Source organism: Dreissena polymorpha, chromosome 3 (genome assembly GCF_020536995.1).
Source record: "Dreissena polymorpha isolate Duluth1 chromosome 3, UMN_Dpol_1.0, whole genome shotgun sequence".
Classification (NCBI taxonomy): Eukaryota; Metazoa; Mollusca; class Bivalvia; order Myida; family Dreissenidae; genus Dreissena; species Dreissena polymorpha.
In genome coordinates, this window is record NC_068357.1 from 143,888,879 (window position 1) to 143,913,847 (window position 24,969).

Sequence of the window (24,969 nt, forward strand, 5' to 3'; positions counted from 1 at the left end):
TATTTCAAATTACAAGCAACTCAAAAGCTCACATTCGCTATGCTAATAAAACTGTCATCAAAATTGGTGGTTTTTTGCAATTTATTAAGCGTTTTCTAATCGTTAGCCTGACAGGAAGCATCGGTAAACCCTGTTAAGCCTCACGCGTGCGTTATAACAAATTCGTGATAAAATACATGTATACTATAACGTTCCGGCATCATGGTGTTACGTACTTACCTGCATACATGTATCAGTAGAAAGTGTATTTACAATATACTTCACTTCTAGATGACATTTATTTAGATACATATGTACCAGTCCTTTTAAAATTGTTCACGGACTGGTGTATTGGAAATTAAACATGGGGAAGTCACGTGACACAAAATACCGGTAATATGATTACTACTAAGGCAGATTCCCTGTGGAATAGTTCATGACCAAATGACGTCACTCAATATTTTAAATTTATATATTACAACTGTGATCGTTTAAAGCGACTGATTGAGGAATTGAGCGACGAAGTACAAGCTGATCTCGCAGCTGTGCGTGTGATAGACGATTAGGACATGACAAAAGGGGTTTACAATTTACACAAGAATTGCCTGAAGAGTCGCCGAGGACCAGGACGTCACTGGTTCGATCCCCACTGTTAGATGCTCCCTAAAGTCACGAAGTGCTGGTTCTACTCAGGATTCGGACTCAAGAGCGCTTCAATAAGCCATAGGCTTTCAAAGCAATCGAGCAACAATAAACTGGTTGAAGCTAAACTAATGATGTGCGCTCGACTCTACTTTATGGGAATAGAGTCGAGTTATCCAGTGCCCACGGTGATGACGCCGCGAGCAAAATGCCCATACTAAACAGAAAAGAAAAAGAATTCCGGAACTATTTAAACCTATAGAAGGTGCGTTTTTTTCTGGTGCTTTCCATAGCTACTGTAAGGGTTTGATTTAAACGTGTTGGCTGCTCAAAAATGTTTAAGAGTGACTGTTTTACCAACTCGAAAAACTGTATTTCTGCAAGCATGTCATTTCCAAATGACTCACATAATACGGATGACAAACATTACTATTATTTATAACTATGATTAAAACCTTGATTTGTTTATTTCTATAAATTTTATTGGTATGTTAATATAACCTTACCAGTTATTTTTAAACATTACACATTTCGATCGATGAATTTAATAGTTTCCGTGGTTTATTATCGATTGGAAACTGTAGGTCTGTTAAAGGGGCATTTTCATGTTTTGGTAAATTGACAAAATTAAAAAAAAAGTAAAAAAGTTGTTTCATATTCGCACATTTTTGTTTTAGTTGTGATATTTGTGAGGAAATAGTAATACTGAACGTTTAATATGCTCTAAAATATCCATTATATGCATCTGTTGACGATTTGAACACCTGAAAATTATAAAGCGTTGCAACGCGAAACGATTGGAAATTTCTGTTGTTGTCGTTATATTTTGGGAAACTACGAAGATTGCTTATATAAGTAAAATATACATGCGCTCATAGCAGAAGAACCGGATGGTCGAGTGAGAACAGATGGTCGAGTGGTCTAAGCGGGTGACTTTTTATTCCGGGACTCCAGGGGTCAGTGCTTCGAGCCCAGTTTAGGGTTACTTTTTTCCTTTTTTAATTGTTTTCCTGTTGTTTTTTTACTGAAGATGTTTATATCCGATGGTTAAATTTATCAGTTAAAAATATTTAATGACAAGCTTCAATATAATTATGCCAAAATCTGTGAGAAGGCCCCTTTAACAAGGTAGTGAACTACCAGGAAGGTAACAGTATACTTATTAATTATTACTTTTTATATGGTGCATTTGTTTATCTTCACAAACTTTGTTTTAATGCAAAGGAAGTATGTAGTTATATCATAACCATGGTGAAATGATAGTATTCATCAATAAAACACTCACCGAAATGTAACTGTAAATGTGCAAAATGGAGGTATACTTTAATTATATCGCTGCCCTAGGAAAAGGGATTTGTAGTAAAACATAACTGAGCGTAAAGTAAGTTTTCATCAGCGAAAATCGTTAAGTACTCCAACGCCTGTCTTTTTCAATTTCAATTAAGAACGTGTACATATTATGGTAATTTAACTGATTTATATCAGATTAGTTTATCTTTGCCAAATGAGCATCTAAAACTAAAAGCTCTGATTGAACATAGGCAATTATGGCTTATCGGAATATAAAATACGTCTTCCCACATTTTTTTGTTGGGTGATTGGTGTGAAATGTTACATGCAGGCAGAAATTTGATAATAAAGATAAATGGTGATATTAACCGCGATGTAAACTACGCTTTTAATCATCAGCACGCAAGTTAATTTAATTATTAAATGATAATAAACATTTGTTATTTAAGTTTTCAAGTCCACGTTAGTGTGATGTAGTGAAAAATGCATAATATGCTACATCCACATACGTCAGCATACGTCTTCGTTATCTTCTTGATTGGACGCACCTTATCCCTTTTTTCCCCTCATAAAAGCTAACCTTTATGTCATAGATCTTTGTAACAAACAATGTATGTCTTTATAAATAACGAAATAAAGCAGATGTGTCAACAAACAACATGGGATACATTACAAGTAAACACATTTTTCTCATTGAGTACAAATCCATTATAAACCAGCATTGAATTAACGTGAGTGCACATTAAATTTAACTCCATCACATAAAGAAATTAAATTTACTACATTCTTTATTTGTCTACGAATATTTAACAACTGTTATGAAAATAAGTTAGTTTATAAACACATAAACATAATTAAGATTCTGGTCGCGGCATTTTATTTACGAAAATAACATTTTAACTTTGCGAAACGGTCGATATCAAACATAGACAAACAATCTTTCCGCTCAATAACTGTTATATAGAGCATTAGTTTCACCTAAAATACTATGCCTAAATGCAACGGAAAAGTATGGTTAAAAAAAGCCTTGGTCAAAATTATAATATTAAACAATTAAACAATGGCTGAAATGTAACTGTACCATTTTTAACATAAATGTATACATCATATTTCCTAGATTTAGACATCGCAGTCTCGCTTAATTTTTTTTTTTTTTTTTTTTAAATATATATATTTATTCATCAATACACAATACACTTACACGCATGGAGTTATAACAGAAAGAAAAAATACAAAGAAAAAACAATACTACAAACATCTGTCGAGAGTCTTACATGAGACTGTAGCAAAATAATAATTTAATACAATTCGACAAAATATATCGAAGCATAAAGATGCATATTCAGACTACAATTTTAAATGAATTATCTTAAAGGGGCTTGTTCACACTTAAATTGCATTTTTTTGAAGTTTTTCATATAATGCTTTAAATTGATAAATTTAAACATCGCAAACAACGTGCTCCAGTATAAAACAAAAATAAAATTAAAATAAGAAAGAAAAAAGTAAGCCGCACCAAGGCTCGAACCACTAACCCTTGGATCGGTTTTTTCCCCGACTAAATATAGATTTTAAATATAAATTTAAATATAAACACGCATTGTGAGAGCAACAACAACAACAACAACAAATATGGCGGAATCTGTATTGTCAAACACGGAAGAAGAAGGTAAAATATGTTTTTTTATTGTAAAACTCAATAGTGCGTATGATTTTTTTATAAAAGTAGATTAAAATAGTATAACTGATCAAATGATTCGTTTTCGTTACATAAGTATATGCATATACATCACAGAACGCGTAAATACTGATTCTCTCGTTTACACTTAAGTTACAGATAGAGACTCAAATTAAAAGCCAAGTTGAATACAGAATTAACTTTAGTATTCGCGCAAATAAATTAAATTTATCATTAGCCTTGGAGTACTGAGATCATTTAAACATTACAGTATCTTTTTCTTTCCTCATAACTGACAGTGACAACATTATTTGTTGGCAGGCAATTCAAGATGCTGTGCATTTATTGACATATTCATTATTGTGTGTTATATGACAATGACATTTATTATTAACTAAAATGCATTTGAATGGTACTGGTAGTTTATTAATTTAAACCCAAAACTCATAGTTAACCCTTTAAGCGCTGGAACCGAATTTTGAAGGCCTTTGCAAACAGTTTGGATCCAGATGAGACGCCACAAAACGTGGCGTCTCATCAGGATCCAAACTGTTTGCTATTCTGATAGTATCCTTTGAAAAAAATCAAAGAAATGGCTAATTTTAGAAATTCAGCGGATGACATTTTAGCAGATGACAAATTCAAAGCATGCAAAGGGTTAAAATGTATTTATATCAGTTTCTTCTGCACAGCTTTTTTATAAATAAACTGAATAACCAAAAAAATTTTGAAAATAGTAACACAGTTTAGTAATTGATGGCATCAAATGCATGTAGCTGGCGCCAGACAACTCGCCCCAATACCAACTTGCCCCAAAACAAACTCGCATCAAACATATGGTCACTCGCTCCAACCAAGAGACAACTCGCCCCAATTTTATTTCGTGCATCTGATTGTTTCTTTATTTAAAGTATTTTATCTTTATATTCTTTGTTAATTTAGCAAAGCACGTATATATTTTGATAAATGTGTATTTCAACAGTACATTGTATTTTGAATAAATCAAATCAAAGACCTATAGATAGGTCTTTGATCAAATACAGGTCATCTGAAATGCATGTATCATTATATTTGTAAAAGCCAAGAATATTCTGGATATTCCTCTTTTTTCAATTGTTTTGAATATCCTCAATATTTGATTTCCTGAATGTTGAAGAACACTTATTAGATAATAATACCACATATTTACAACTCACTTTTTTAATAGAGACCATAAATAGTTTTAAAAAGTGGTTTAAATTGTGTATTTACTTTTTCAATAGGATACAACCATAATTAAACCAAGAAGTTTATGAAGAAGGGATCACTGGATTTTGTCACTTTGGTACAAGAAACAGAAAAGGTATACTTATTTAGCTGCATTTTTTCTGTTGATTTCATTTGAGAATATTGAAATAATTTGTAGATAATGTTTTCAGATATTCAGGCAAGTTGAGATTTCATTGAAAAAAATATATGTCATTTCACAATATTCTTGAATGGAAACAGAAAAAACACAGTTCAACGCACTTATTGTTGATATATAAAACAAAGTCTTTGTATGTAAAACTGTGTTGCTACATGAGCAAAGAATTTTAAAAATGATCCTACACTACACTAGGTGAATATTGAAATTTTACAAAAAAAACTGACAGGAATGTTTAAAAATGGTGTCATGAAAAATAAAAAATTCTATATGTACATGTAGCTACATCTTGTGTCAAAATTCTTAGCTTTATGTTCAAAACATTTATTGTTAAATGCAGAAATGTCTTTTCAAGGATATCATAGACCACCTTACTTAAACGGAAGCATAGGAGCTGTTGAAGGAAATTGCTGCCAGACAGTCAGCAGTTATCACTGACAGCATGTCCTGGCCCAGCTTGGACCATCCTCAAGCTAACCATGCATAGTTGAGATTGACCGTATTGTCATAAGAGAGGTTCAGTATCAATTTAAAGTAAATCGGTGCAGAAATTAAGAAGTTAATGTAAAATAACATAAAAAATGAGTGAAAATCTCTGACCCGGCCCCGCCACAACCCCCATAACTTTTCACCCAAGGGTCAGATCAAAATTCCAAATAGTGCAGGGTCGCACATATGCTCATAGCTACCATTTGTGTAAGTTTCAAGGTTCTAGTGCTTATAGTGTAGGAGGAGATAGTGGCCAGGACGGAGAGACGGACAGACGGACGGCGGAGATAACCACAATATCCCCACGCTTTTCAAAAAGCGTGGGGATAATAATTCGATTATTTTTCATTTAAAATGATGTCATTACTAAACTAATATCATAGCCACACGCTAACCATCTGTGGTTCAATGACGGTATATCCAATGACTCTATTTGTCATTGAACCTTTTGTTTATCAACTTAATGTTGTTTAAGTTGCTTATCCATACCCACTTAATTGCCCCATGAGTTGAACACGTTTGCCCTTTAGACGAACACGGATTCGTCCTCTGAAATGCTTTGGGTTATTTATCTCCTAGATTTTTATCAATTCAAACAGTCTGAGTAAAAACCCTGCGTTGAATAGGAAAATAATAACATTGTCGACATATTGACTGAAATAAGTTTACGAAAAAGACGCCAAATGACATGGCCACTTCGATTGTGTTGTCCAATATAACAAAGACAATAACATTTGAAGCCCTGAGTTGACGAAAAACAATATGTAAATACGAAGATAAAACATCATGTTAATCGTGTTTTTTGTTATGTTAATGATTATCCATAGATTGATTTATGTAAATTCAAATGGATACATGGTTAATTCTCATCATTATGCATCTGCAAGTAGGCAAACTTATGTTCGTTCATTTGGGAAAACCGAATTTTCTCAGGGGCAAATAAACAAAAATCAAATGGGCCTTGCTCTGAAAAAAGGTTAAAGGCATGTGCATAAAGTGTAGAACCAGATTAGCCTGTGTAGTCAGCAAATGGATTTTTGATAAGAGGTCTTAGTCCTAAACTGGATTATCGATAAGAAGAAACTTTCTTTAAATGAAAAATATTATTAAAGCGGACCATGTCGTTCCGTATTAGCCTGTGCGGACTGCACATGCTAATCATGGACGACACTTTACGCACATGCATTAAACCCCATTTTTACAGAGCACAGCCGAAAATATGTAAAATGCATCGGGCCATAACGTCGGTGGTATCATACTGATCGATAATTGGCGATAGTGAATTTACCGTAACCAGACTGTATGAATTCTGCTACATATGTGGCGCAAGCGATGAGGATGGTTTTATTTACAAGTAGCACCTATTTAGTGCACATATCATAAACAAATATTAAAAAAACATTTAGAGTAAATAGTTGCAACGTAAAAACACTACGTCAAAGACATTGTTTACAATCATATTATTTAAATGAAAAACAATGCGTGAATAAAACTATGTGTACATCAGCTTAATACCCAATTATTATGCGCAAACATGTATGTATACATTTAATATGAATTTCGACCCAGCATATATCGTTTTTGCACAACATAAATGATATTTTAATAACCCGGAATTAAACAAATAATGTTTGGTTAATATTGGAAATCCATATTTCATGAATGACAAATTACCACTATAAAAAACAATATAATACTCAAAATTGACATTTCATTTTAAAGTATATAGTGAACAAATTAGCATAATCATATGCTCTAAAGGCAGTACAGGCAAACGAAACAAGAGCTTCAAAACATAACGTACAGTTACCATATTGAAATATCGTTAAATATAATAAAAGCATTACAATAATAACACACACGTTTATAAACTGTATTATAGAATATTAGTTGTCATACCTTAACAGATCCTTCTTCCCTACCCACAATAAGGCAACTATCAAAACAACCCGACTGATACGACTTAATATGATAAAATACCTCACATCTAAAAATAAAACGACACTGAATGGCTGATATATTCGTTCATATCTATTATTAGAAGATCATTAAATACCATAGGACTGCTGTACATTGGCAAAATATAGATACACAACCAATATAGGCTTTATATTGAACACAAAGTAGTAAGGCTTTAAAGATTATTAGGCCTATATAATAACACACACAGTTAAAGGGTAAATCAACCCGACGAAGATATAATTATTATTAATATATTATTATTATAAAGCTGTATTTCAAATTACAAGCAACTCAAAAGCTCACATTCGCTATGCTAATAAAACTCTCATCAAAATTGGTGGTTTTTTGCAATTTATTAAGCGTTTTCTAATCGTTAGCCTGACAGGAATCATCGGAAAACCCTGTTAAGCCTCACGCGTGCGTTATAACAAATTCGTGATAAAATACATGTATACTATAACGTTCCGGCGTCATGGTGTTACGTACTTACCTGCATACATGTATCAGTAGAAAGTGTATTTACAATATACTTCACTTCTAGATGACATTTATTTAGATACATATGTACCAGTCCTTTTTAAATTGTTCACGGACTGGTGTATTGGAAATTAAACATGGGGAAGTCACGTGACACAAAATACCGGTAATATTATTACTACTAAGGCAGATTCCCTGTGGAATAGTTCATGGCCAAATGACGTCACTCAATATTTTAAATTTATATATTACAACTGTGATCGTTTAAAGCGACTGATTGAGGAATTGAGCGACGAAGTACAAGCTGATCTCGCAGCTGTGCGTGTGATAGACGATTAGGACATGACAAAAGGGGTTTACAATTTACACAAGAATTGCCTGAAGAGTCGCCGAGGACCAGGACGTCACTGGTTCGATCCCCACAGTTAGATGCTCCCTAAAGTCACGAAGTGCTGGTTCTACTCACGATTCGGACTCAAGAGCGCTTCAATAAGCCATAGGCTTTCAAAGCAATCGAGCAACAATAAATTGGTTGAAGCTAAACTAATGTTGTGCGCTCGACTCTACTTTATGGGAATAGAGTCGAGTTATCCAGTGCCCACGGTAATGACGCCGCGAGCAAAATGCCCATACTAAACAGAAAAGAAAAAGAATTCCGGAACTATTTAAACCTATAGAAGGTGCGTTTTTTTCTGGTGCTTTCCTTAGCTACTGTAAGGGTTTGATTTAAACGTGTTGGCTGCTCAAAAATGTTTAAGAGTGACTGTTTTACCAACTCGAAAAACTGTATTTCTGCAAGCATGTCATTTCCAAATGACTCACATAATACGGATGACAAACATTACTATTATTTATAACTATGATTAAAACCTTGATTTGTTTATTTCTATAAATTTTATTGGTATGTTAATATAACCTTACCAGTTATTTTTAAACATTACACATTTCGATCGATGAATTTAATAGTTTCCGTGGTTTATTATCGATTGGAAACTGTAGGTCTGTTAAAGGGGCATTTTCATGTTTTGGTAAATTGACAAAATTAAAAAAAAAGTAAAAAAGTTGTTTCATATTCGCACATTTTTGTTTTAGTTGTGATATTTGTGAGGAAATAGTAATACTGAACGTTTAATATGCTCTAAAATATCCATTATATCCATCTGTTGACGATTTGAACACCTGAAAATTATAAAGCGTTGCAACGCAAAACGATTGGAAATTTCTGTTGTTGTCGTTATATTTTGGGAAACTACGAAGATTGCTTATATAAGTAAAATATACATGCGCTCATAGCAGAAGAACCGGATGGTCGAGTGAGAACAGATGGTCGAGTGGTCTAAGCGGGTGACTTTTTATTCCGGGACTCCAGGGGTCAGTGCTTCGAGCCCAGTTTAGGGTTACTTTTTTCCTTTTTTAATTGTTTTCCTGTTGTTTTTTTACTGAAGATGTTTATATCCGATGGTTAAATTTATCAGTTAAAAATATTTAATGACAAGCTTCAATATAATTATGCCAAAATCTGTGAGAAGGCCCCTTTAACAAGGTAGTGAACTACCAGGAAGGTAACAGTATACTTATTAATTATTACTTTTTATATGGTGCATTTGTTTATCTTCACAAACTTTGTTTTAATGCAAAGGAAGTATGTAGTTATATCATAACCATGGTGAAATGATAGTATTCATCAATAAAACACTCACCGAAATGTAACTGTAAACGTGCAAAATGGAGGTATACTTTTATTATATCGCTGCCCTAGGAAAAGGGATTTGTAGTAAAACATAACTGAGCGTAAAGTAAGTTTTCATCAGCGAAAATCGTTAAGTACTCCAACGCCTGTCTTTTTCAATTTCAATTAAGAACGTGTACATATTATTGTAATTTAACTGATTTATATCAGATTAGTTTATCTTTGCCAAATGGGCATCTAAAACTAAAAAGCTCTGATTGAACATAGGCAATTATGGCTTATCGGAATATAAAATACGTCTTCCCACATTTTTTTGTTGGGTGATTGGTGTGAAATGTTACATGCAGGCAGAAATTTGATAATAAAAATAAATGGTGATATTAACCGCGATGTAAACTACGCTTTTAATCATCAGCACGCAAGTTAATTTAATTATTAAATGATAATAAACATTTGTTATTTAAGTTTTCAAGTCCACGTTAGTGTGATGTAGTGAAAAATGCATAATATGCTACATCCACATACGTCAGCATACGTCTTCGTTATCTTCTTGATTGGACGCACCTTATCCCTTTTTTCCCCTAATAAAAGCTAACCTGTATGTCATAGATCTTTGTAACAAACAATGTTTGTCTTTATTAATAACGAAATAAAGCAGATGTGTCTACAAACAACATGGGATACATTATAAGTAAACACATTTTTCTCATTGAGTACAAATCCATTATAAACCAGCATTGAATTAACGTGAGTGCACATTAAATTTAACTCCATCACATAAAGAAATTAAATTTACTACATTCTTTATTTGTGTACGAATATTTAACAACTGTTATGAAAATAAGTTAGTTTATAAACACATACACATAATTAAGATTCTGGTCGCGGCATTCTATTCACGAAAATAACATTTTTACTTTGCGAAACGGTCGATATCAAACATAGACAAACAATCTTTCCGCTCAATAACTGTTATATAGAGCATTAGTTTCACCTAAAATACTATGCCTAAATGCAACGGAAAAGTATGGTTAAAAAAAGCCTTGGTCAAAATTATAATATTAAACAATTAAACAATGGCTGAAATGTAACTGTACCATTTTTAACATAAATGTATACATCAGTCATTCATATTTCCTAGATTTAGACATCGCAGTCTCGCTTAATTCTTTTCTTTTTTTTTTAAATATATATATTTATTCATCAATACACAATACACTTACACGCATGGAGTTATAACAGAAAGAAAAAATACAAAGAAAAAACAATACTACAAACATCTGTCGAGAGTCTTACATGAGACTGTAGCAAAATAATAATTTAATACAATTCGACAAAATATATCGAAGCATAAAGATGCATATTCAGACTACAATTTTAAATGAATTATCTTAAAGGGGCTTGTTCACACTTAAATTGCATTTTTTTGAAGTTTTTCATATAATGCTTTAAATTGATAAATTTAAACATCGCAAACAACGTGCTCCAGTATAAAACAAAAATAAAATTAAAATAAGAAAGAAAAAAGTAAGCCGCACCAAGGCTCGAACCACTAACCCTTGGATCGGTTTTTTCCCCGACTAAATATAGATTTTAAATATAATTTTAAATATAAACACGCATTGTGAGAGCAACAACAACAACAACAACAAATATGGCGGAATCTGTATTGTCAAACACGGAAGAAGAAGGTAAAATATGTTTTTTTATTGTAAAACTCAATAGTGCGTATGATTTTTTTTATAAAAGTAGATTAAAATAGTATAACTGATCAAATGATTCGTTTTCGTTTCATAAGTATATGCATATACATCACAGAACGCGTAAATACTGATTCTCTCGTTTACACTTAAGTTACAGATAGAGACTCAAATTAAAAGCCAAGTTGAATACAGAATTAACTTTAGTATTCGCGCAAATAAATTAAATTTATCATTAGCCTTGGAGTACTGAGATCATTTAAACATTACAGTATCTTTTTCTTTCCTCATAACTGACAGTGACAACATTATTTGTTGGCAGGCAATTCAAGATGCTGTGCATTTATTGACATATTCATTATTGTGTGTTATATGACAATGACATTTATTATTAACTAAAATGCATTTGAATGGTACTGGTAGTTTATTAATTTAAACCCAAAACTCATAGTTAACCCTTTAAGCGCTGGAACCGAATTTTGAAGGCCTTTGCAAACAGTTTGGATCCAGATGAGACGCCACAAAACGTGGCGTCTCATCAGGATCCAAACTGTTTGCTATTCTGATAGTATCCTTTGAAAAAAATCAAAGAAATGGCTAATTTTAGAAATTCAGCGGATGACATTTTAGCAGATGACAAATTCAAAGCATGCAAAGGGTTAAAATGTATTTATATCAGTTTCTTCTGCACAGCTTTTTTATAAATAAACTGAATAACCAAAAAAATTTTGAAAATAGTGACACAGTTTAGTAATTGATGGCATCAAATGCATGTAGCTGGCGCCAGACAACTCGCCCCAATACCAACTTGCCCCAAAACAAACTCGCATCAAACATATGGTCACTCGCTCCAACCAAGAGACAACTCGCCCCAATTTTATTTCGTGCATCTGATTGTTTCTTTATTTAAAGTATTTTATCTTTATATTCTTTGTTAATTTAGCAAAGCACGTATATATTTTGATAAATGTGTATTTCAACAGTACATTGTATTTTGAATAAATCAAATCAAAGACCTATAGATAGGTCTTTGATCAAATACAGGTCATCTGAAATGCATGTATCATTATATTTGTAAAAGCCAAGAATATTCTGGATATTCCTCTTTTTTCAATTGTTTTGAATATCCTCAATATTTGATTTCCTGAATGTTGAAGAACACTTATTAGATAATAATACCACATATTTACAACTCACTTTTTTAATAGAGACCATAAATAGTTTTAAAAAGTGGTTTAAATTGTGTATTTACTTTTTCAATAGGATACAACCATAATTAAACCAAGAAGTTTATGAAGAAGGGATCACTGGATTTTGTCACTTTGGTACAAGAAACAGAAAAGGTATACTTATTTAGCTGCATTTTTTCTGTTGATTTCATTTGAGAATATTGAAATAATTTGTAGATAATGTTTTCAGATATTCAGGCAAGTTGAGATTTCATTGAAAAAAATATATGTCATTTCACAATATTCTTGAATGGAAACAGAAAAAACACAGTTCAACGCACTTATTGTTGATATATAAAACAAAGTCTTTGTATGTAAAACTGTGTTGCTACATGAGCAAAGAATTTAAAAAATGATCCTACACTACACTAGGTGAATATTGAAATTTTACAAAAAAAACTGACAGGAATGTTTAAAAATGGTGTCATGAAAAATAAAAAATTCTATATGTACATGTAGCTACATCTTGTGTCAAAATTCTTAGCTTTATGTTCAAAACATTTATTGTTAAATGCAGAAATGTCTTTTCAAGGATATCATAGACCACCTTACTTATACGGAAGCATAGGAGCTGTTGAAGGAAATTGCTGCCAGACAGTCAGCAGTTATCACTGACAGCCTGTCCTCGCCCAGCTTGGACCATCATCAAGCTAACCATGCATAGTTGAGATTGACCGTATTGTCATAAGAGAGGTTCAGTATCAATTTAAAGTAAATCGGTGCAGAAATTAAGAAGTTAATGTAAAATAACATAAAAAATGAGTGAAAATCTCTGACCCGGCCCCGCCACAACCCCCATAACTTTTCACCCAATGGTCAGATCAAAATTCCAAATAGTGCAGGGTCGCACATATGCTCATAGCTACCATTTGTGTAAGTTTCAAGGTTCTAGTGCTTATAGTGTAGGAGGAGATAGTGGCCAGGACGGAGAGACGGACAGACGGACGGCGGAGATAACCACAATATCCCCACGCTTTTCAAAAAGCGTGGGGATAATAATTCGATTATTTTTCATTTAAAATGATGTCATTACTAAACTAATACCATAGCCACACGCTAACCATCTGTGGTTCAATGACGGTATATCCAATGACTCTATTTGTCATTGAACCTTTTGTTTATCAACTTAATGTTGTTTAAGTTGCTTATCCATACCCACTTAATTGCCCCATGAGTTGAACACGTTTGCCCTTTAGACGAACACGGATTCGTCCTCTGAAATGCTTTGGGTTATTTATCTCCTAGATTTTTATCAATTCAAACAGTCTGAGTAAAAACCCTGCGTTGAATAGGAAAATAATAACATTGTCGACATATTGACTGAAATAAGTTTACGAAAAAGACGCCAAATGACATGGCCACTTCGATTGTGTTGTCCAATATAACAAAGACAATAACATTTGAAGCCCTGAGTTGACGAAAAACAATATGTAAATACGAAGATAAAACATCATGTTAATCGTGTTTTTTGTTATGTTAATGATTATTCATAGATTGATTTATGTAAATTCAAATGGATACATGGTTAATTCTCATCATTATGCATCTGCAAGTAGGCAAACTTATGTTCGTTCATTTGGGAAAACCGAATTTTCTCAGGGGCAAATAAACAAAAATCAAATGGGCCTTGCTCTGAAAAAAGGTTAAAGGCATGTGCATAAAGTGTAGAACCAGATTAGCCTGTGTAGTCAGCAAATGGATTTTTGATAAGAGGTCTTAGTCCTAAACTGGATTATCGATAAGAAGAAACTTTCTTTAAATGAAAAATATTATTAAAGCGGACCATGTCGTTCCGTATAAGCCTGTGCGGACTGCACATGCTAATCATGGACGACAATTTACGCACATGCATTAAACCCCATTTTTACAGAGCACAGCCGAAAATATGTAAAATGCATCGGGCCATAACGTCGGTGGTATCATACTGATCGATAATTGGCGATAGTGAATTTACCGTAACCAGACTGTATGAATTCTGCTACATATGTGGCGCAAGCGATGAGGATGGTTTTATTTACAAGTAGCACCTATTTAGTGCACATATCATAAACAAATATTAAAAAAACATTTAGAGTAAATAGTTGCAACGTAAAAAAACTACGTCAAAGACATTGTTTACAATCATATTATTTAAATGAAAAACAATGCGTGAATAAAACTATGTGTACATCAGCTTAATACCCAATTATTATGCGCAAACATGTATGTATACATTTAATATGAATTTCGACCCAGCATATATCGTTTTTGCACAACAAAAATGATATTTTAATAACCCGGAATTAAACAAATAATGTTTGGTTAATATTGGAAATCCATATTTCATGAATGACAAATTACCACTATAAAAATCAATATAATACTCAAAATTGACATTTCATTTTAAAGTATATAGTGAACAAATTAGCATAATCATATGCTCTAAAGGCAGTACAGGCAAACGAAACAAGAGCTTCAAAACATAACGTACAGTTACCATATTGAAATATCGTTAAATATAATAAAAGCATTACAATAATAACACACACGTTTATACACTGTATTATAGAATATTAGTTGTCATACCTTAACAGATCCTTCTTCCCTACCCACAATAAGGCAACTATCAAAACAACCCGACTGATACGACTTAATATGATAAAATACCTCACATCTAAAAATAAAACGACACTGAATGGCTGATATATTCGTTCATATCTATTATTAGAAGATCATTAAATACCATAGGACTGCTGTACATTGGCAAAATATAGATACACAACCAATATAGGCTTTATATTGAACACAAAGTAGTAAGGCTTTAAAGATTATTAGGCCTATATAATAACACACACAGTTAAAGGGTAAATCAACCCGACGGAGATATAATTATTATTAATATATTATTATTATAAAGCTGTATTTCAAATTACAAGCAACTCAAAAGCTCACATTCGCTATGCTAATAAAACTCTCATCAAAATTGGTGGTTTTTTGCAATTTATTAAGCGTTTTCTAATCGTTAGCCTGACAGGAATCATCGGAAAACCCTGTTAAGCCTCACGCGTGCGTTATAACAAATTCGTGATAAAATACATGTATACTATAACGTTCCGGCGTCATGGTGTTACGTACTTACCTGCATACATGTATCAGTAGAAAGTGTATTTACAATATACTTCACTTCTAGATGACATTTATTTAGATACATATGTACCAGTCCTTTTTAAATTGTTCACGGACTGGTGTATTGGAAATTAAACATGGGGAAGTCACGTGACACAAAATACCGGTAATATTATTACTACTAAGGCAGATTCCCTGTGGAATAGTTCATGGCCAAATGACGTCACTCAATATTTTTAATTTATATATTACAACTGTGATCGTTTAAAGCGACTGATTGAGGAATTGAGCGACGAAGTACAAGCTGATCTCGCAGCTGTGCGTGTGATAGACGATTAGGACATGACAAAAGGGGTTTACAATTTACACAAGAATTGCCTGAAGAGTCGCCGAGGACCAGGACGTCACTGGTTCGATCCCCACAGTTAGATGCTCCCTAAAGTCACGAAGTGCTGGTTCTACTCAGGATTCGGACTCAAGAGCGCTTCAATAAGCCATAGGCTTTCAAAGCAATCGAGCAACAATAAATTGGTTGAAGCTAAACTAATGTTGTGCGCTCGACTCTACTTTATGGGAATAGAGTCGAGTTATCCAGTGCCCACGGTAATGACGCCGCGAGCAAAATGCCCATACTAAACAGAAAAGAAAAAGAATTCCGGAACTATTTAAACCTATAGAAGGTGCGTTTTTTCTGGTGCTTTCCTTAGCTACTGTAAGGGTTTGATTTAAACGTGTTGGCTGCTCAAAAATGTTTAAGAGTGACTGTTTTACCAACTCGAAAAACTGTATTTCTGCAAGCATGTCATTTCCAAATGACTCACATAATACGGATGACAAACATTACTATTATTTATAACTATGATTAAAACCTTGATTTGTTTATTTCTATAAATTTTATTGGTATGTTAATATAACCTTACCAGTTATTTTTAAACATTACACATTTCGATCGATGAATTTAATAGTTTCCGTGGTTTATTATCGATTGGAAACTGTAGGTCTGTTAAAGGGGCATTTTCATGTTTTGGTAAATTGACAAAATTAAAAAAAAAGTAAAAAAGTTGTTTCATATTCGCACATTTTTGTTTTAGTTGTGATATTTGTGAGGAAATAGTAATACTGAACGTTTAATATGCTCTAAAATATCCATTATATGCATCTGTTGACGATTTGAACACCTGAAAATTATAAAGCGTTGCAACGCGAAACGATTGGAAATTTCTGTTGTTGTCGTTATATTTTGGGAAACTACGAAGATTGCTTATATAAGTAAAATATACATGCGCTCATAGCAGAAGAACCGGATGGTCGAGTGAGAACAGATGGTCGAGTGGTCTAAGCGGGTGACTTTTTATTCCGGGACTCCAGGGGTCAGTGCTTCGAGCCCAGTTTAGGGTTACTTTTTTCCTTTTTTAATTGTTTTCCTGTTGTTTTTTTACTGAAGATGTTTATATCCGATGGTTAAATTTATCAGTTAAAAATATTTAATGACAAGCTTCAATATAATTATGCCAAAATCTGTGAGAAGGCCCCTTTAACAAGGTAGTGAACTACCAGGAAGGTAACAGTATACTTATTAATTATTACTTTTTATATGGTGCATTTGTTTATCTTCACAAACTTTGTTTTAATGCAAAGGAAGTATGTAGTTATATCATAACCATGGTGAAATGATAGTATTCATCAATAAAACACTCACCGAAATGTAACTGTAAACGTGCAAAATGGAGGTATACTTTAATTATATCGCTGCCCTAGGAAAAGGGATTTGTAGTAAAACATAACTGAGCGTAAAGTAAGTTTTCATCAGCGAAAATCGTTAAGTACTCCAACGCCTGTCTTTTTCAATTTCAATTAAGAACGTGTACATATTATTGTAATTTAACTGATTTATATCAGATTAGTTTATCTTTGCCAAATGGGCATCTAAAACTAAAAGCTCTGATTGAACATAGGCAATTATGGCTTATCGGAATATAAAATACGTCTTCCCACATTTTTTTGTTGGGTGATTGGTGTGAAATGTTACATGCAGGCAGAAATTTGATAATAAAAATAAATGGTGATATTAACCGCGATGTAAACTACGCTTTTAATCATCAGCACGCAAGTTAATTTAATTATTAAATGATAATAAACATTTGTTATTTAAGTTTTCAAGTCCACGTTAGTGTGATGTAGTGAAAAATGCATAATATGCTACATCCACATACGTCAGCATACGTCTTCGTTATCTTCTTGATTGGACGCACCTTATCCCTTTTTTCCCCTAATAAAAGCTAACCTGTATGTCATAGATCTTTGTAACAAACAATGTTTGTCTTTATTAATAACGAAATAAAGCAGATGTGTCTACAAACAACATGGGATACATTATAAGTAAACACATTTTTCTCATTGAGTACAAATCCATTATAAACCAGCATTGAATTAACGTGAGTGCACATTAAATTTAACTCCATCACATAAAGAAATGAAATTTACTACATTCTTTATTTGTGTACGAATATTTAACAACTGTTATGAAAATAAGTTAGTTTATAAACACATACACATAATTAAGATTCTGGTCGCGGCATTCTATTCACGAAAATAACATTTTTACTTTGCGAAACGGTCGATACCAAACATAGACAAACAATCTTTCCGCTCAATAACTGTTATATAGAGCATTAGTTTCACCTAAAATACTATGCCTAAATGCAACGGAAAAGTATGGTTAAAAAAAGCCTTGGTCAAAATTATAATATTTAACAATTAAACAATGGCTGAAATGTAACTGTACCATTTTTAACATAAATGTATACATCAGTCATTCATATTTCCTAGATTTAGACATCGCAGTCTCGCTTAATTCTTTTTTTTTTTTTTTTTTTTTTTAATATATATATTTATTCATCAATACACAATACACTTACACGCATGGAGTTATAACAGAAAGAAAAAATACAAAGAAAAAACAATACTACAAACATCTGTCGAGAGTCTTACATGAGACTGTAGCAAAATAATAATTTAATACAATTCGACAAAATATATCGAAGCATAAAGATGCATATTCAGACTACAATTTTAAATGAATTATCTTAAAGGGGCTTGTTCACACTTAAATTGCATTTTTTTGAAGTTTTTCATATAATGCTTTAAATTGATAAATTTAAACATCGCAAACAACGTGCTCCAGTATAAAACAAAAATAAAATTAAAATAAGAAAGAAAAAAGTAAGCCGCACCAAGGCTCGAACCACTGACCCTTGGATCGGTTTTTTCCCCGACTAAATATAGATTTTAAATATAAATTTAAATATAAACACGCATTGTGACAGCAACAACAACAACAACAACAACAAATATGGCGGAATCTGTATTGACCTTATCGCAACATCCGGGCACTTGCGTCAGTTAGAGTTACATGCCCCTTGACGACGGTGAAAACAAAAGCGCTGTCGCCATTTTATTTGCATTGAAATATTTAACACTGCTCGCAATTTTCTTAAGTTAAGGCACATCTTCGCGACCATTTTTTAGAATAAAAATACCCAGAAATATAAATTCTTTCATAAGAAATTTGATTTAATGGACGAACACAAATAAGGATGAAAACAAACAACCAATAAATTTTAAATATATGCAACATATAGTAGCTGATTTGAACCTCTATATTTGTTACCTTATTACCTTGTTACGTATTAAATAAATTCTCATGATAAATGTTATTGTTTTTATTTAATTCACACCAATTTCGACACTTTTTTTTTCCGCATGTTAGGTATTTGAATGCCCCTTTCTTCATCACAAACCGGTTATCTCGTTATGATCGGATACTGTCCAGACAAAGAAAACACGGTGTAATAAAGCCAGCTGGGGACCTATACTTGGGGCTCTGCATAAACCACATGTGGTCATTAAACACAATTTATGATACCTCTATGTCATCTCTTGTCATACTGAGCAGTCATTTAAGCCAAATTTTTAATGCCGAAATAATTGAATATACAGTTGCTTTATAAAACACGTTGACACCTTAAATAAACATTTAATTAAATTAAATGCAATATTTTTCATTTGATTGTTTGTATCAGTCTTAAAATCGTGTAAGCCTTTGTATTCTGTTGTTTAATTGCCCCTTTGTTTTGCATAATCCGATTATCTCGTTTTGATCAAATATTGTCCAAACTTAACTGACAAAAAGGTGTCATAAACCACACTGTGTGGTCCAGACAGTGTCATTTAACACGATAGATGCCACCATGTCTCCTCTTTCTGGTAGTATTAAGAAATCATTTGGATGAATAATCAACGCCGATGTACTTAACAGTTGCTTATATTAGATATGTGACATATGGTCAAATATAAAGTCATATCAAATTTAGATTATCAGAAATTTACACCGTAAAGATACTAGCCCGATTAATTTATTTAAGTTTTTAATAATCATAAAATTTACGTAAAAAACAAGTAACGTATTTAGCGTGTATCAGTTAATTAAAAAGACGTCATTCCGTATTAAGATTTAATGTTACGACAATAAACGATCGACATCATAAAAACGAAATTACGTTTGACAGCAACGGGGGTAAATAATGTTTGAAAAACAAATATTTATACCGATATATGTGTGTTAATTTTAATATTTGTCACTCGTACTCATAACAATGAACACAACTAAGGCTTTCAGTAAGTCATGTACCAGATGTCCCTACGTATTTTACAGCTTCACATTAGCATGATAAATTGACATAGTAGAAAGTAGAAATATAATTATAATGTTCGAAGATGAATGAACCCTGAAAAGAACGACAATACTAATTACATCAACATCTACAAGGATACTCCCATTATTACAGAATAAACGAATTTACCCGATGTCTCAGTGAGAAAGTTAATCATGAATGTCGCCGTACTCGATCATCGGCCACTTGGTCGGGTCATTTTTCCAACATCCAGCTTGCAATTTGTACGGACATTCATTAAGTCCAATTAGTTTTATTTTCTGATCATATCGGGCTTTTAAGACATTTTAAACACCAATTACAGGACATTTAATTACCTATCGACTTCCCAATAGGAATGCAGTTGACGAAATATCAGCAGCGGTGCTCAATCAGCGCAGTAAATCGTCCGTATCTAGGGCATTGTTTTCACCGTCGCCAAGGGACTGCCCTTTTTGTGACGTCATCGCGATAAGGTCAATTGTCAAACACGGAAGAAGAAGGTAAAATATGTTTTTTTATTGTAAAACTCAATAGTGCGTATGATTTTTTTTTATAAAAGTAGATTAAAATAGTATAACTGATCAAATGATTCGTTTTCGTTACATAAGTATATGCATATACATCACAGAACGCGTAAATACTGATTCTCTCGTTTACACTTAAGTTACAGATAGAGACTCAAATTAAAAGCCAAGTTGAATACAGAATTAACTTTAGTATTCGCGCAAATAAATTAAATTTATCATTAGCCTTGGAGTACTGAGATCATTTAAACATTACAGTATCTTTTTCTTTCCTCATAACTGACAGTGACAACATTATTTGTTGGCAGGCAATTCAAGATGCTGTGCATTTATTGACATATTCATTATTGTGTGTTATATGACAATGACAATGACATTTATTATTAACTAAAATGCATTTGAATGGTACTGGTAGTTTATTAATTTAAACCCAAAACTCATAGTTAACCCTTTAAGCGCTGGAACCGAATTTTGAAGGCCTTTGCAAACAGTTTGGATCCAAAACGTGGCGTCTCATCAGGATCCAAACTGTTTGCTATTCTGATAGTATTCTTTGAAAAAAATCAAAGAAATGGCTAATTTTAGAAATTCAGCGGATGACATTTTAGCAGATGACAAATTCTCAGCATGCAAAGGGTTAAAATGTATTTATATCAGTTTCTTCTGCACAGCTTTTTTATAAATAAACTGAATAACCAAAATATTTTTGAAAATAGTAACACAGTTTAGTAATTGATGGCATCAAATGCATGTAGCTGGCGCCAGACAACTCGCCCCAATACCAACTTGCCCCAAAACAAACTCGCATCAAACATATGGTCACTCGCTCCAACCAAGAGACAACTCGCCCCAATTTTTTTTCCTGCATCTGATTGTTTCTTTATTTAAAGTATTTTATCTTTATATTCTTTGTTAATTTAGCAAAGCACGTATATATTTTGATAAATGTGTATTTCAACAGTACATTGTATTTTGAATAAATCAAATCAAAGACCTATAGATAGGTCTTTGATCAAATACAGGTCATCTGAAATGCATGTATCATTATATTTGTAAAAGCCAAGAATATTCTGGATATTCCTCTTTTTTCAATTGTTTTGAATATCCTCAATATTTGATTTCCTGAATGTTGAAGAACACTTATTAGATAATAATACCACATATTTACAACTCACTTTTTTAATAGAGACCATAAATAGTTTTAAAAAGTGGTTTAAATTGTGTATTTACTTTTTCAATAGGATACAACCATAATTAAACCAAGAAGTTTATGAAGAAGGGATCACTGGATTTTGTCACTTTGGTACAAGAAACAGAAAAGGTATACTTATTTAGCTGCATTTTTTCTGTTGATTTCATTTGAGAATATTGAAATAATTTGTAGATAATGTTTTCAGATATTCAGGCAAGTTGAGATTTCATTGAAAAAAATATATGTCATTTCACAATATTCTTGAATGGAAACAGAAAAAACACAGTTCAACGCACTTATTGTTGATATATAAAACAAAGTCTTTGTATGTAAAACTGTGTTGCTACATGAGCAAAGAATTTAAAAAATGATCCTACACTACACTAGGTGAATATTGAAATGTTACAAAAAAACTGACAGGAATGTTTAAAAATGGTGTCATGAAAAATAAAAAAATCTATATGTACATGTAGCTACATCTTGTGTCAAAATTCTTAGCTTTATGTTCAAAACATTTATTGTTAAATGCAGAAATGTCTTTTCAAGGATATCATAGACCACCTTACTTATACGGAAGCATAGGAGCTGTTGAAGGAAATTGCTGCCAGACAGTCAGCAGTTATCACTGACAGCCTGTCCTGGCCCAGCTTGGACCATCCTCAAGCTAACCATGATGGTGTGTTTGCAAGAATTGTCCATTTGGTAGACCATGATGAAGACCAGCTTTGTTGTGGCATGGCCTGACAATACTGTACAAGCCAGAGACCAGTATGTTTACTGTTGTTGAATAAGACCCATTTTTCATGTTTATTTTTCTGTGGGCCTGTTTAACAGAATTAATAATGCACTTTATCTATTTCAAATATGTTATTTTTCTGTGGACTTTTTAACGGAATTATTAATGCATTTTATCTATATAAAATATTTTATTTGTCTGTGGGCCTGTTTAACGGAATTAGTAATGCATTTTATCTTTATCAAATATTGTTGCTTGTAATATTAATACAGAACACGTTAAACTACTCATGTTATTGTCTCAGCTTAAAATCAAAAGTGTAGAAAATTTAACTCATTTACTGTCGAAACAGTGGCCATTATGTTCCTGCATCTTAAAAGTTGGACAATAACAGCTAATATATATAAATATATATAGATAGATTTAGCAAGGGTTTTTTAGTTTTTTATGTGTTCATATTTTTCAGAAAAAGGGTTAAGTGGTGACTGATCCTCTCACCCTCCTTATCCAGGAAACAGTTCGGAACAACGTGTTGGCACTGAAGATGTGGAGGACACAGATTGATCACAGTACATCCTTTGGATACATGGACACCTTCAACGTGACGACAACAAAACTGTACCTGCCTTTTTTTGAAAGGAAGTAGTTAATAAAATTATTGTTAACAGCTTTTTTAGTCTTGTTGTTTAAGAATGCCTGCAACATTTAAGTGGATAAACGGTTGTTTTAAATTTGAATCTTCAGTAATGCATTCTTTATTTAATGATGTAATCTTATTTCTTTCAATATAGTGTAAATAATAAGAACATAATTATCCTTTGTATACAAAATGAAAACCAAGTTTACTGTTCTATTAATCATTATTTATTTATCTTGTTCTTTTGTCAGAAATATTACAGGGGCATACATACAGTATTCCTTGAATAAAAGGGGCAGTTCTTAGAAAATTAACATGTATTTTAGCAATGCATATTCAAACTTTTTCCACATTTATAACCAGCAACAATATGTAAGTAGTATAATGTAACACAAATTAATACTATGAATTTACTACTGATTTTGCCGTGCCTGTCATCAAACATGTTTGACTGAAAGTTTCTTAAAAGATGTTATGTGGAAGACTTAATCAATCATTTAATAAATATTTGAGCCACGCTCTGGGAAAAGGGGGTTTAATGCATGTACTTAAGGTTGTCCAAGATTAGGCTGTGCAGACTGCACAGGCTAATCAGGGGCAACACTTTCCGCCTTATCTGGATTTTCTCTAAGAGACTCCATTTCAACAAAAAATACAATAAAGCAGCAATTGTCTGCCTGATTGGTATGATCGGCACATGTTAATCTCGTACGACAATTTACGCACATGCATTAAGCCCCATTTTCCCAGGGCAAGGCTCACCTATTTAGGTTTTAGCTGTCTATATGCTCTTTAACTTTTGAATCATGATGCAGTTTCATATAATAATGTATTATGAGTTGTTTTTAATTGATGCATATTCTTTTGTTCAGTGTTGAACTCAACATGTATTATAATAAGGTGTTCACTTAACATTCTTGCAGTAATGTTTTGCTGTGTAGTATACATGTAATAATAAATCAAAATTGAACAACTAGCTTCTTATTTCTTCATGTTATTTATTAAAACATTTTTAACCAAAACAACAAAATGCATCACATAATGAACACAAAACATAATACTTTGTATTCATGAAACAAAACTATAATTGATAACATTTTGAATAAATGTTTCCAACTTTCAACATTTGACAGATCAAATTATTTCTGAATTCCACCCATTTTTTATTTATGAATAAACAGCACTTTATCATCTTTATGACAGTTTATGTAAGGCTTTTACAATAAATGGTTGTTTATAGACTGATAAACAATGGAAAACAATACATAATCTATATAAAGCATTGTGTTTTGATGTCATTGTTAATGGAACATAAACAAATGTGGTGTGCAGCACACACTCAACATTGACTATGGTAGCTTATACCTAAAAGAGTCAATAATTCCTGTTCATTGTCTTTACTTGTGACAAAAAATCAGGAAAATGCTGAGCCCAGTGTTTATTTATTTGCCAGACAAGGTTTTCACAAATTCTTCTGTTTCAGAGTGACCTATATCAAATACTTTGGATCCTCTATTGT

At 32.5% G+C, this 24,969-nt stretch overlaps 1 protein-coding gene and 1 long non-coding RNA gene across 10 annotated transcripts in view; one reads left to right on the forward strand and one right to left on the reverse strand.

Moving 5' to 3' along the window:
- Positions 1–15,178, reverse strand: part of LOC127871796 (circularly permutated Ras protein 1-like) — a 33,696-nt gene extending 18,518 nt beyond the window's left edge. Inside the window, exon 1 of one of the 4 annotated variants that reach the window (XM_052414994.1) lies at positions 15,107–15,178. The gene's annotated coding sequence lies outside the window, so the exon portion shown is untranslated. Of the gene's footprint in view, positions 1–7,382; positions 7,455–15,106 lie in introns of those variants that run through there. The other 3 variants (XM_052414997.1, XM_052414993.1, XM_052414996.1) reach the window with 3 other exon arrangements.
- LOC127871798 (uncharacterized) lies at positions 3,506–24,426 on the forward strand. 6 transcript variants are annotated; one of them, XR_008045568.1, is made up of 4 exons: positions 3,506–3,580; positions 4,852–4,931; positions 22,624–22,845; positions 23,280–24,426. It is a non-coding gene; the product is annotated as an uncharacterized LOC127871798 (long non-coding RNA). The 6 variants fall into 6 exon arrangements; XR_008045567.1 differs by lacking the exon at positions 4,852–4,931 and adding an exon at positions 12,576–12,655; XR_008045565.1 differs by lacking the exon at positions 4,852–4,931 and adding an exon at positions 22,127–22,206.
- The last annotated feature ends 543 nt before the right edge of the window (positions 24,427–24,969 follow it).